The sequence below is a fragment of the Quercus robur genome, chromosome 9, assembly GCF_932294415.1.
Source record: "Quercus robur chromosome 9, dhQueRobu3.1, whole genome shotgun sequence".
Classification (NCBI taxonomy): Eukaryota; Viridiplantae; Streptophyta; class Magnoliopsida; order Fagales; family Fagaceae; genus Quercus; species Quercus robur.
Genome location: NC_065542.1, coordinates 49092436 through 49103641, shown reverse-complemented (window position 1 = coordinate 49103641; position 11206 = coordinate 49092436). Strand labels below are relative to the sequence as shown.

At 38.0% G+C, this 11206-nt stretch overlaps 1 long non-coding RNA gene across 1 annotated transcript; it reads left to right on the top strand.

The window, feature by feature from the left end:
* Positions 1-9350: 9350 nt before the first annotated feature.
* Positions 9351-10708, top strand: LOC126698873 (uncharacterized). Its single transcript, XR_007646624.1, has 2 exons — positions 9351-9455; positions 10007-10708. It is a non-coding gene; the product is annotated as an uncharacterized LOC126698873 (long non-coding RNA).
* The last annotated feature ends 498 nt before the right edge of the window (positions 10709-11206 follow it).

Here is an 11206-nt window from a genome sequence, read left to right as displayed (position 1 = left end):
CTGCAAAAGCCTGTCGCACATTCTAGTATTTGACTAGGAAAAAGGGTAAGCGACCTTATATCAAAAGTGAAATTTCTTTCAAAAAGGCCAAAGGCCTGTTCTTCAAAGAAAAGTGTTGTCTATCCCTCTCACAATGAGAGATAATTGCCTCAAAAGATCAAATGTTATGGCTGAAAGTGGAGTCAAATGAAAGGCTCCAAGTTATGTTATCAAGTTGTGTGGAAAGTCATATATTCATATTTCTATAATTGAGATTGGTCACATGATCTAGTGCTAATTGTGTATGCCTTGGTTGAATTGATCATTGAAACTTCACATTAGACAAAGGACTATTTCATTGTTGATATCCACACACAACACACAAGTTTATGTTCAATAAATGCCTTATTCATTTGTGTGATTGTACTTGATAAAATGTGTTTTCACATGCTCAATCTTTGTTAATTCAAGCACAAAAAGATTTTTGAGTATTTTAGGTGTTTTTGGAAAGTGTTTTGTTGAAAAAATCTGAAAATTTCAAAAATACAGTTTTGCCCTGTTTTGGCGGCTCAGTCGCGGGTATGCCAAGTCCCGAGCCTCAGTCGCATCTTCGCTGGTCTTGTTTGGCGACTTGTTCGCGAGTGGAAGGTCCAGTCGCGAGATTCACTCAGAGATTTTCGCGGCTCAGCTCGCGACTCACTCGCGGGTAGACCTTCCAGTCGCGAAAAACACTTAGAAAAATTTTTCAAAATTTTGTTTTTGTGTTCTTTGGCGGCTTAATCTGGCGACTGTGTGGCGACTTGTCTCAGTCGCGAAAATCGCGTGTTTTGGACATACAGGGGCAGTTTTTAAAATTTTCTGTTTTCCCTCGATCTTTTTGTGACTGTTCATTGTCTTTTTCTTCTGCACTTTCCCTTTCTCACCGTGCCTCCATTGTCGATCTCCATTGTTTGCTTCTTCTCAGCTAAAAATCGTCGACTCACAGGTATGGTTCCTTGTCTTGCACTCTAATTTTCCTGTTGTTATGGTTTTCCCTCTGGATTATTCACTTTTGAGTGTGGGTTTTGTGATGGTTTTTGCTGTCATAGTTGTCCTTTCTTAGCTTATGGTAACCTGTGCTTCTGGTTTTGAGCTAATTTATTTTGTTGGCTGTGTTCTTCATCATGTGCTTAGCTAGGGTTAGCTAATTTTTGTCTGATCTGTTGTTGCTATCATGTTTCACTTTGATCTTGTGTGGTATCTTGTTGATGTGGTGTTGATTTTGGTCCTTTTACAGCTGTCTTTGTGGTTATATTTGATCTCTCTACTGTGTAGTTCTAATTTGGGCTTTTGGTGTCCCTCATTGCTACTTTCTGACTATACTCATCCAGCTGTTAGGGTTTCTTCATTGTTCCTACATTTTCACTAACCCACTGCTGATATAGTCTGTTGGATTGTGTTTTGTCATTTCCCTTGTTTATAATACAGACTGGTCATGTCTCCATTCAAAAAGGCTGCTGTAAAAGGAGGTTCTTCCAAAGGGAAGGAACCCGTAATTGATGTTGATGAAGACACACCTCTCCCGAAAGTGACTCGCTCTTCATCACAGCGATTCGATCCCAATAAGTTCAGATCCTATTCAGCATATCAGTCATATGAGAATTTCTTTCTTCATGCCACACCACTACTAGAGAGAGCTGTGGATCTACCTTCACTTCATAACACTGACATTCCGATATGTTTTGCTCACAAGGATTGGAATTACCTTCTCTCGGATTCGGATATCGTGTATGAAGAGTTGGTTAAAGAATTTTATGCTAATGCAATTGTGGAAGGAGATGAACTTAAGTGCTGGGTTCGGCAAAAGAGCTTTTCTGTCTCTCCTACATACCTGGCAGAAATTCTTCACATCAACAGACCCATTTTTCGTCATTCACCGATCTATGATGATCTATGTCCTGATGAGGAGCTTCTCAAACAAAGTCTTGGTCAAGACTTGGAGTTCTCACCCAATGGCAAATCCATCAGTGTTTCCTCCCTTTCTCCGAAACTGCGAGTGCTTACAATTGTGATGTTTCACAATTTGTACCCTTTATCAAGTACTGGGTATATGAATCTCGGACGTGCTTTGTTTCTTCATGATCTAATCTCTGATGAAGAAATCGACATTTGTGCTCACATCTTTCATGTTCTGCGCAAAACGGTTCTTCGCAGTGAGTCTCGGATCTGCATTCCTTTCTGCAGTCTCATTTCACGGATCTTGAAGCTCAAGGGGATCTATCCAACGGCTGATGAGTCTCCTATCCCCAAACCGAGTCCGATCAACATGCGTACATACAATGCAAGTGTTGGACATAGTCGGAAGAGAGCCAAACCAGAAACTTCTGCATCTCACAGTGACTCTCAGTTCAGCAATCTCTCCCTCGATGAGAAACTTGATCGCATTGTTTCCTCTGTCCACGAGTTGAATACAAAGATGTCTGGACTCACTGCCTCTCTACACCATCAAAGCAACCGATGGGATATGAAGTTTACTTCTCTTCAGACTCAGTTGGATCAAATTCAGAGAAAACTAGAAGAGGATGACTAGCCTATTCCATGACAAAAAGGGGGAGTGATAGGCATAATCAGAGGGGGAGTGTCACTATCTAAGGGGGAGTGTCTTTATTTTTTGTTTCCTTCTTCTCTTTAAGTTGATATATTATGTTTTGTAAAACTGTTATTCAGGTATTTGTTGGTTTGTACCCATATGCTTTTGTAAGCTTTTAGGGTTTATGTTTTATGCATAGTTTGTAGGCCTTGTGGTATGTACCATGCTTAAGTGCAGCCTTTATGCTATGTTGAAATCAGTACTTTAATCTAAATGTTCTGCATTGTGGTTTATGTACTGTCACTCTTGTGCCCTTGTAGGATTGTTCCTAGATGCATATGCCTTGTGTGCTATGCATTGGTTGAGTGTTGTGCATACAAGTGTCTTGCCTTGTGCTTGTTAACTTGTATGTCCTTGTGTTCATTCCAAGTGTGAATGAGCACTGTGATCACTACCTTGTGGTGTTCACTTGGTTGATCAAGCCATGGTTTGTTTATTAACTCCATCTTCGCTTGATCACATATTGCCTGTTTCATATGCATTTATAATTTTCTGCTTACAATGATCATGGTGTATTGTTGTGTTTCAGGAGTTTATGTTCATATGATTCAAGTGCTTCACAGCTTCTAGAATTAGGTGTGAGTGAGTTTTGATCAACTGTTCCCAACTCACATGTTAAGTCTAGAGTCTGTTTTAGGGTTTTGTCACGGAATAGCCAAAGGGGGAGATTGTAAGGTTGAATTTATTCAACCATCTAATTGGCTTTATTCCGTGCCAAATTTGCTTGTAATTCAGCATTTAGTAACCCTGTATTTAGGTGGGATTGTTGTAAGGGTAGTGAGTGAGATAGTGTGAAGATTGCTCAAGAGTGTGCAAGAAAACAGAGTGTCGCGGCTGGGACTCGCGGCTGGACTCGCGGCTTCAACCCGCCAGAAGATGCACACGTGCCAAGCATGCTGGAAGATGAACAGTCATGCTAGCTGGAGCACTACAGGACAAAACAGGACAACTGGCCATACGGTTAACTCGCGACTGGAACTCGCGACTTAGTTAAGCCGCGAGGTCAAGCCGCGAGCCACCCCTGTTTTGGAAAAACCTGACGTTTCGCATTCCTCCTCACTCCAGTATAAATACCCTTTTAACCCACGATTGAAAGAGAGCTTCCAGAGAGAATTTTGAGAGAGAAACCCTAAAGAAAAACCAGATTGTTTCACCCACAATCTCTACCTTAGAGTCTCATCAAAATCCCTCACTCTCTTCCTCTCCATTGTAAAATCCTTGAGAGGCCATTATACCAAACCTGGTTCTCACCATTATCATCTCTGTGAGACAGACGTTTGGAGTTCTGGGAAGCAGTTAGGAAGGAGCCAATATTCATTGGTTGATGCTACGGTGTAGTAGCGGAATCCGGAAAGCTAGAAAAGAAAAAGGTTCGGCGCAACCTCGTTGGAGCAAGAAGCTTGGAGGGCTTAGGTGCATTGGGTAGATTAGGCTTGGAGGGTCTATTGCTGTCCTTGTATCCCAACTGTATTTTCTAGTGGATTGATTACCGCTTGGAGGGCGGCGGAGAGGTTTTTCGCCGAGGTCTTCGGTTTCCTCTTCGATAACATATCTGGTGTTATCGCTGTGTTTGCATCTTCCTTCCTCTCTATCTCTGCCTTTACATTATCTGCTGTGGTTTATTTTGTTGTGGCTTAGATAGTTGTTTAATCAATTCCATGTTATAGCATATGTTAAGTTTCCGCACACTAGTTGTTTAACATATTGCGTGTGTTGATTAAATTGGTTTTTGGGGGTCTAAACGTTCAAAAGTGTATTTGTACACGTTTTTGAACTTTCAGGAAGGAACCAATCTACATTGGTTGATGCTATGGTCTAGTAGCGGAATTCGGGAAGCTAGAAAAGAAAAAGGTTCGGTGCAACCTCGTTGGAGCAAGAAGCTTGGAGGGCTTAGGTGCACTGGGTAGATTAGGCTTAGAGGGTCTATTACTGTCCATGTATCCCAACTACATTTTCTGGTGGATTGTTTACCGCTTAGAGGGTGGCGGAGAGGTTTTACGCCGAGGGCTTCGGTTTCCTCTTCGATAACACATTGCGTATTAGCTTTGTGTTTGCATCTTCCTTCCCTTTTATCTTTGCCTTTTATTATCTGCTGTGGGTTGTGATTTTAATTTGGCTTAGATAGTTTTTCCAATTCTATATTATAGCTTTTGTTCATTTTCCGCACTCTAGTTGTTTGACATAAAGCTTGAATTGGTTAATTTGTAAATTGGGGGTCTAAACATTCAAGGGTGTTTTTACACTATTTGAACTTTCAATTGGTATCAGAGTGGGCACACTTCTAGTGGTTTCATTACCATTGTGTGATCCTTGACTTCCTATTGAGATGGATCGTCTCAATCCCTAAATGCACCTCCATATTTTGATGGTAGTAATTATGCTTTTTAGAAGGTTCGCATGAGAGCTTTTCTGTGTTCCATTGATGAATCTGTTTGGGATGCTGTTGAGATAGGTTGGACTAGGCCTGAGGAAGCCAAATCCACATGGGATAAGGCAGCACTCACTGCATCTAATGCTAACAGTAAAGCACTCAATGCTATTTTCTGTGGTGTGTCTCCAGATGAATTTCACAGAATTTCTCACGGTACCGTTGCTAAAGATGCATGGGAGATATTGGAGACCACTTACGAAGGCACGAAGAAAGTAAAAGACATCAAGTAGCAGATGCTAACCACTCAATTTGAGGAGTTAAAAATGAGTGAGGATGAGTCCTTTGACTCTTTCTATAGCAAGCTGAATAAGGTGATTGTAAGCAAGTTCAATTTGGGAGAGAAAACGAAGGATTCTAAAATTGTAAGGAAGATCCTTCGATCATTGCCGGAATGTTTATGTGCTAAAGTGACAACGATTGAAGAGAGCAAGGACCTTGATGACATCAAAGTCCAGAAGCTGGTTGGTTCTCTTCAGACTTATGAGATGTCGCTGCCTAATCAACGGAAGAGTAAATCTCTTGCTCTTAAGACCATTAATGAGAAGGTGGAAGACCATGACTCATTGGGAGAAGATGTGGTTGACAAAGATGTTGCATACCTTGTAAAAAATTTCCGAAAATTCTTGAAATTAAAAAATAATGGCAAATTTGGTGATAAAGGAAAATTCCAAAGTTCAGGAAGGGAGAAAAGGGAATTCAAAAAGAAAGATGGAAAAGAATCCCAATCTACAGAAGGTGTCACTTGTTTCGAATGTAACGGGCATGGACACTTTAAGAAAGAATGTCTGAATTATTTGAAATCGAAAGGCAAAGTATATGCCACGACATTGAGTGACTCGAATTCATTCGACTCAGATTCTGAAGAAAACTGTGATGGAGAGGGGAACTATTCAGCTTTTATGACTATCGTCCATGTTGAGTCTTCAGACAAGTTGAATCTGCTTGTACGAGACCTTGGAGAACATAGTGATGAAGAATCACTAGGAGTTGTTGAAGAATCAGATGCTGAAGAAGATGAAAGCACAACCAATCTTCAAGAGAATTATAACTCACTCCTGGAGAAGTCGGGTGAGTACACAAGGATGGCCAAGACAGCTGTGAGAAAAATGAAGAAAGCAGAGGAGGACTATAAAAGTCTCCTAATCCGATATAGGGAGGCCAAATGTGAGATAGAAATATTGAATGGTAAGCTGTCAGAAGCTTACACAAAAGTGAGATTTCTTGAGCAAGAGGTTGTGCAAGCAAATGCTAAAATAGAGAAAGTCACCACCAAGAAGCTAGATAATGTTATTTCATCTCAAAAGAGCTTTTCTGACAAATCCGGATTGGGATATAACGGAGGAAGTAGCTCATCTGGAAATGTCACTAAAGAAGTGAAGTTTATAAAGGTCAAAGAATCAGCTAATGTTGGTCCTACTGCTGAGAAGCCCAAGATAGAGGAGAAGAGAATTGTGGGGAACGAACGGTTGTTGAATTCACGTAATCAATCTGTGGGCAGGTTTAAATCTCGAGCCAAGTCTCGTCCACGACCACAAAGAGGTCCTAGATCAAATTATGTGTGTCATCATTGTAGACTTCAAGGGCATACTCGACCAAATTGTCAAAAGCTGAGAGCAAAGAATAGTGCAACTCCTCAAAGGTTACGAGGACCTAGAAATGATAGAAGAAATTGGGCTGGTGAACCATTAAGAGATCAAAACGGTGATCCCGGAATGATGAACGTGATGAAGATGATTGGTGCATTCACCAACTGCTTGGAAAGCTTCACACGAAGGTTTGAAAGCCCTAACTCTCGTACCCAATCCTATAAGGAAATCACCCCAAACGCAAGTGATGTGTGGGTGAAAAAAGGTACTCATGCATAAGCATTACAACATGACCATGCATTAATCCTTCCTATGCTTTGTGACGGTGTTTATGTTGATGGTTGTGTGTTTGTCTATTTGTGCATACTTTTGGTTTTCTTTTTGTTTTTGATCAATCTTTTTCTTCGTGTGTCAAAAATCCAAAAATCCCATAAAAATTAGAAAATCAAAAAGTTTGATTGACATAGTTGAGTTTTGTCTCAAAACTTGTTTTGCCTTGTACCTTTGTACTAATGGCTTTGTGGATTTTCGAGCATAGCTTGTTTCTTTACACTCTTATCATTGTGGGAGAAATCTTGAAATCTATGTGATTGTTGTAAATAGATCTTCAAACTTGTCATGAATGATTAGTGAATGGTTATGATGATTTTGAGACATGCATAGACTTATGTCTATATATCTTCCCACTCTTCATTTTTGTTTTTGCTAAAAAGAGCTCACTAAATGTAAATCTCCAAATGAAAAGAGATATTGAGCTATAAAAACATGTCGCACATACTAGTATTCGACTAGGAAAAAGGGAAAGCGACCAAAAATTAAAGTGAAAATTTATTCAAAAAGTCAAAGGCTATCTCATCAAAGTGAAATATCAAATATCGCTCTCACAATGAGAGGTGATTGTCTCGAAAGGATCTAAAAAGATCAAATGCTATGAATGAAAGTGGAGTCAAATGTATAGCTCCAAGTTGTTAATCAAGTTTTGTGGGAGGTCATATATGCATTTTTCTATAATTGAGATGGGTCTCATGATCTAGTGCTAATTGTGTATGCCTTGGTTGAATTGATCATTGAAGCTTCACATTAGACTAAGGACTATCTCATTGTTGATATCCACACACAACACACAAGTCTATGTTCAATAAATGCCATATTTATTTGTGTGATTGTACTTGATGAAATGTGTTTTCACATGCTCAATCTTTGTTGATTCAAGCACAAAAATATTTTTGAGTATTTTAGGTGTTTTTGGAAAGTATTTTGTTCTTAAAATCTGAAAATTTCAAAAAAAAAAAATTGCCCTGTTTTGGCAACTCAGTCGCGGATAAGTCAAGTCGCAGGCCTCAGTCGCAAGTTTGCAGGTCAATTTTGGCGACTTGTTCATGAGTGGAAGGTCCAGTCGCAAGGGTTACTCAGAGATTTTCACGGCTCAGCTAGCGACTCCCTCGCGGGTAGACCTTCCAGTCGCGAAAAACACTTAGAAAATTTTTCAAAATTTTGTTTTTTAGTGTTTTGGCAGCTTGACCTAGTGACTTGTTGGCGACTCACTTCAGTCACGAAAAACACGTGTTTGGCAAAAATAGGGGCAGTTTTTAAATCTTTTTCAGTTTTCTCTCGAACTTATTGTGACTGTTCATTGTCTTTTCTTTCTGAAACTTCTCAAACACACCGTGTTACCCACTTCCAACTCCATTGTTGTTTCATTTCTTCTCAAAATCATCAAGAAAAGGTATGGGTCTTATTTTCCTCATCACATATTCTCCGTTTAATGAATGTTTTTTGTGCCATTTGAGTAGATACTATTTTCGAAACATTCTTCTCTTTGTTTGATGGGTATGGCTGGTTGTGTTTGTTGTTGCTTTCATCCGTTTTCATATTGTTGGTCACATTGTGCTTTTTCTTTGTTCTGATATTTTCCTATTGTTGATTTTCAAATCTTTTCATAAATGGGTTTGGTACATTTTGTGACTTGCTCCATTAATTTGTGTGTGTGTTGAAGTATGCTTGCGGCATTGGATTACTTATCTCATATTACTGTGTTTTTATGATAACATAACATGTATGTGATTGCATCTTAAAGGTATCTCTTTAAAACACTTCATTTTCTGAATGTTATGTCTCATTGTCATGTGCTCTATTTTGGGTGTTCTGATCTTTCATTTTGATACTTTATGCCTGTTCCTATCTTATGTGGTCTGATTTATGCTATCCGTTCTTAATATTTGAATGTTGTCAATTTGTGCATATCGTGGTCATTGTAGACTGTCTCATTGACAGTTATTTCTGAATTTGTGTTTCTCTATGCTCTATTGCACTTTCACCATTTTGTTGCACCTGTCTCATTATGCACTTTAGTATTGATGGTGGTTTTGTTTGGGTCTGACCTGTCTTAAGTTTGTATTTGTGTATAAAATCTCTGGTTTACATTCTTATTTGCATCTAATCATGTTGATATTTATCTTGTGTGGTGCTGTTTTTGATTCTTTGTTGTGTGCCTATTCTCTTGCAGATGTCTCGTCAATCCTCTAAGGGCAAAGACATTGTTGCTGACGATCCAGCAACCCCAGTTGCTAAAAGGACTTGACTTTCATCACAGTCATCTCAAGACTCCAATTTGGAGAGGTTCAGAACCCCGCTTACCTCACACATCTACTCAAACATCTTTGACAAGTCAACTCCTATAGTGGAATGGGTGGTTGAATTTGACACCTTAGGGACCACTTTTAAATGCATTGTGAAAAGTGAAAACTCTCATGGCAAGAAGAAGTTTCTAATGAAAAGAAAAGTTGTTCATTAAAGATAAAAGTTTTTGAAGTTTTGTTATGCTATAAAGGTAAAGTTTCTGATGAAAGTACAAGTTTATGTTTAAAAGTTATCAAATATCTGTTTTTATGAAACGTTAAGTTTTATGATAATGAAAGTTATAGTATTCTATGAGAAAAAGTTTATAAGGAAAAGTTTTCTTATTAGTAGGGGTTAATTACTGGCTTTCCATGGAAAATGTTATATGATTGGCCATTAAGTGGGACTGGCTTTGTTGTACCCGCCCCTTGTTGGTTACAGCCAACTTGTGGAGGAAGCCAACCTACCTCCATGGTTGGAAGATATGTATTATGATGTGATCCTGGGAATACCTGGCATTGTGGGGAATGCTGGATGCCTAGCATTGTGGTGCTAGAACCTAAATAAGTACAGACTTATCAGATACGGGCTAACCAATAAGTTATTTATGAACAGCTATATTATGTTATTAATCATGAGAGAATTATTTTGTTTAAATGCATTGTGAAAAGTGAAAACTCTCATGGCAAGAAGAAGTTTCTAATGAAAAGAAAATTTGTTCATTAAAGATAAAAGTTTTTGAAGTTTTGTTATGCTATAAAGGTAAAGTTTCTGATGAAAGTACAAGTTTATGTTTAAAAGTTATCAGATATCTGTTTTTATGAAACGTTAAGTTTTATGATAATGAAAGTTATAGTATTTTATGAGAAGCAGTTTATAAGGAAAAGTTTTCTTATTAGTCAAGATGTTTCTAGTTTAATACAAAGTTGCCGATTATCTGATTTAAGTTAAAATAATTATCTTGTAATGAGAATATATGTATGGCGACTCTGTAGGAAGTGAAAGAAGTTTAATCCAAAAGGTTTTGGTAATATTAAACCGATAAGAAAAATGAGAATAATTATTTTCTATGATGAGCGTATAAGCTATTATTATGAATAGTATAAAATACTATGCATGAAAAGATGTTATCCTGTTCGAATATTCAAAGAATGAAATGATTTGGTTACATACATCCTTATTGAATTCTCATATATCTTACCTTTACTGTGCTATGTAGCTCAACCCTTCCACTCTTTCAGTTAGTAGGTTTTATTTTGGAGCAGAGGGAGCCTTAGTCGAGTTTGGAAGGAGCTGGTTTAGTTTTATATGTATAGATCCTAAATTAGCAATATGATGTTTAGATTTGTAGCATTGTTTATTTTAAGATCTAATGAAAGTGTATACCTTAAAGTATTAAGAGATGTATTATGTGAAATTCCGAATTTGAACAAGTGGTGAATTATGTTATTCTTTGGAGTACAATGTAGATGCTCTAAATGTCAAGTGAAGGGTTATATCATTTATGTAAAGAAAAAAAAATGAAAAGAATGAGAAAAGCTTTTGTAAAAGTTTTCAAAAGGTTAAGTTGGTTCTTGTTAATATCAGGTTTAGGCTTGATATTAGCATACCGATCATGGTCACAAATCCGGGTACCGGGTTTGGGGCGTGACAGATGTCACGTCAGCTTTTTATTTAAAACTCAGTACATCATACCACAATTAATAATATCTTAATAAACTCCCAATTTGGTTGAATTTTCAGATGAGTAATATAATTGATTGAGTGTGGTTGTTCTTATTCTTTAATACGTGATAAGATGATGTGACATGTTGGGCTTGGAGGGTGTGAAACTTGGGTTTTAAACCTCATCCTTATAGAATTTAATCTTTAATAAAAATATGTAAAAAAACATGTTTAATAACTGATGGTACATTACTCATTCGCTTCAGAGCTTATAAGGCAGAAAGTGGGGGAAGTTCT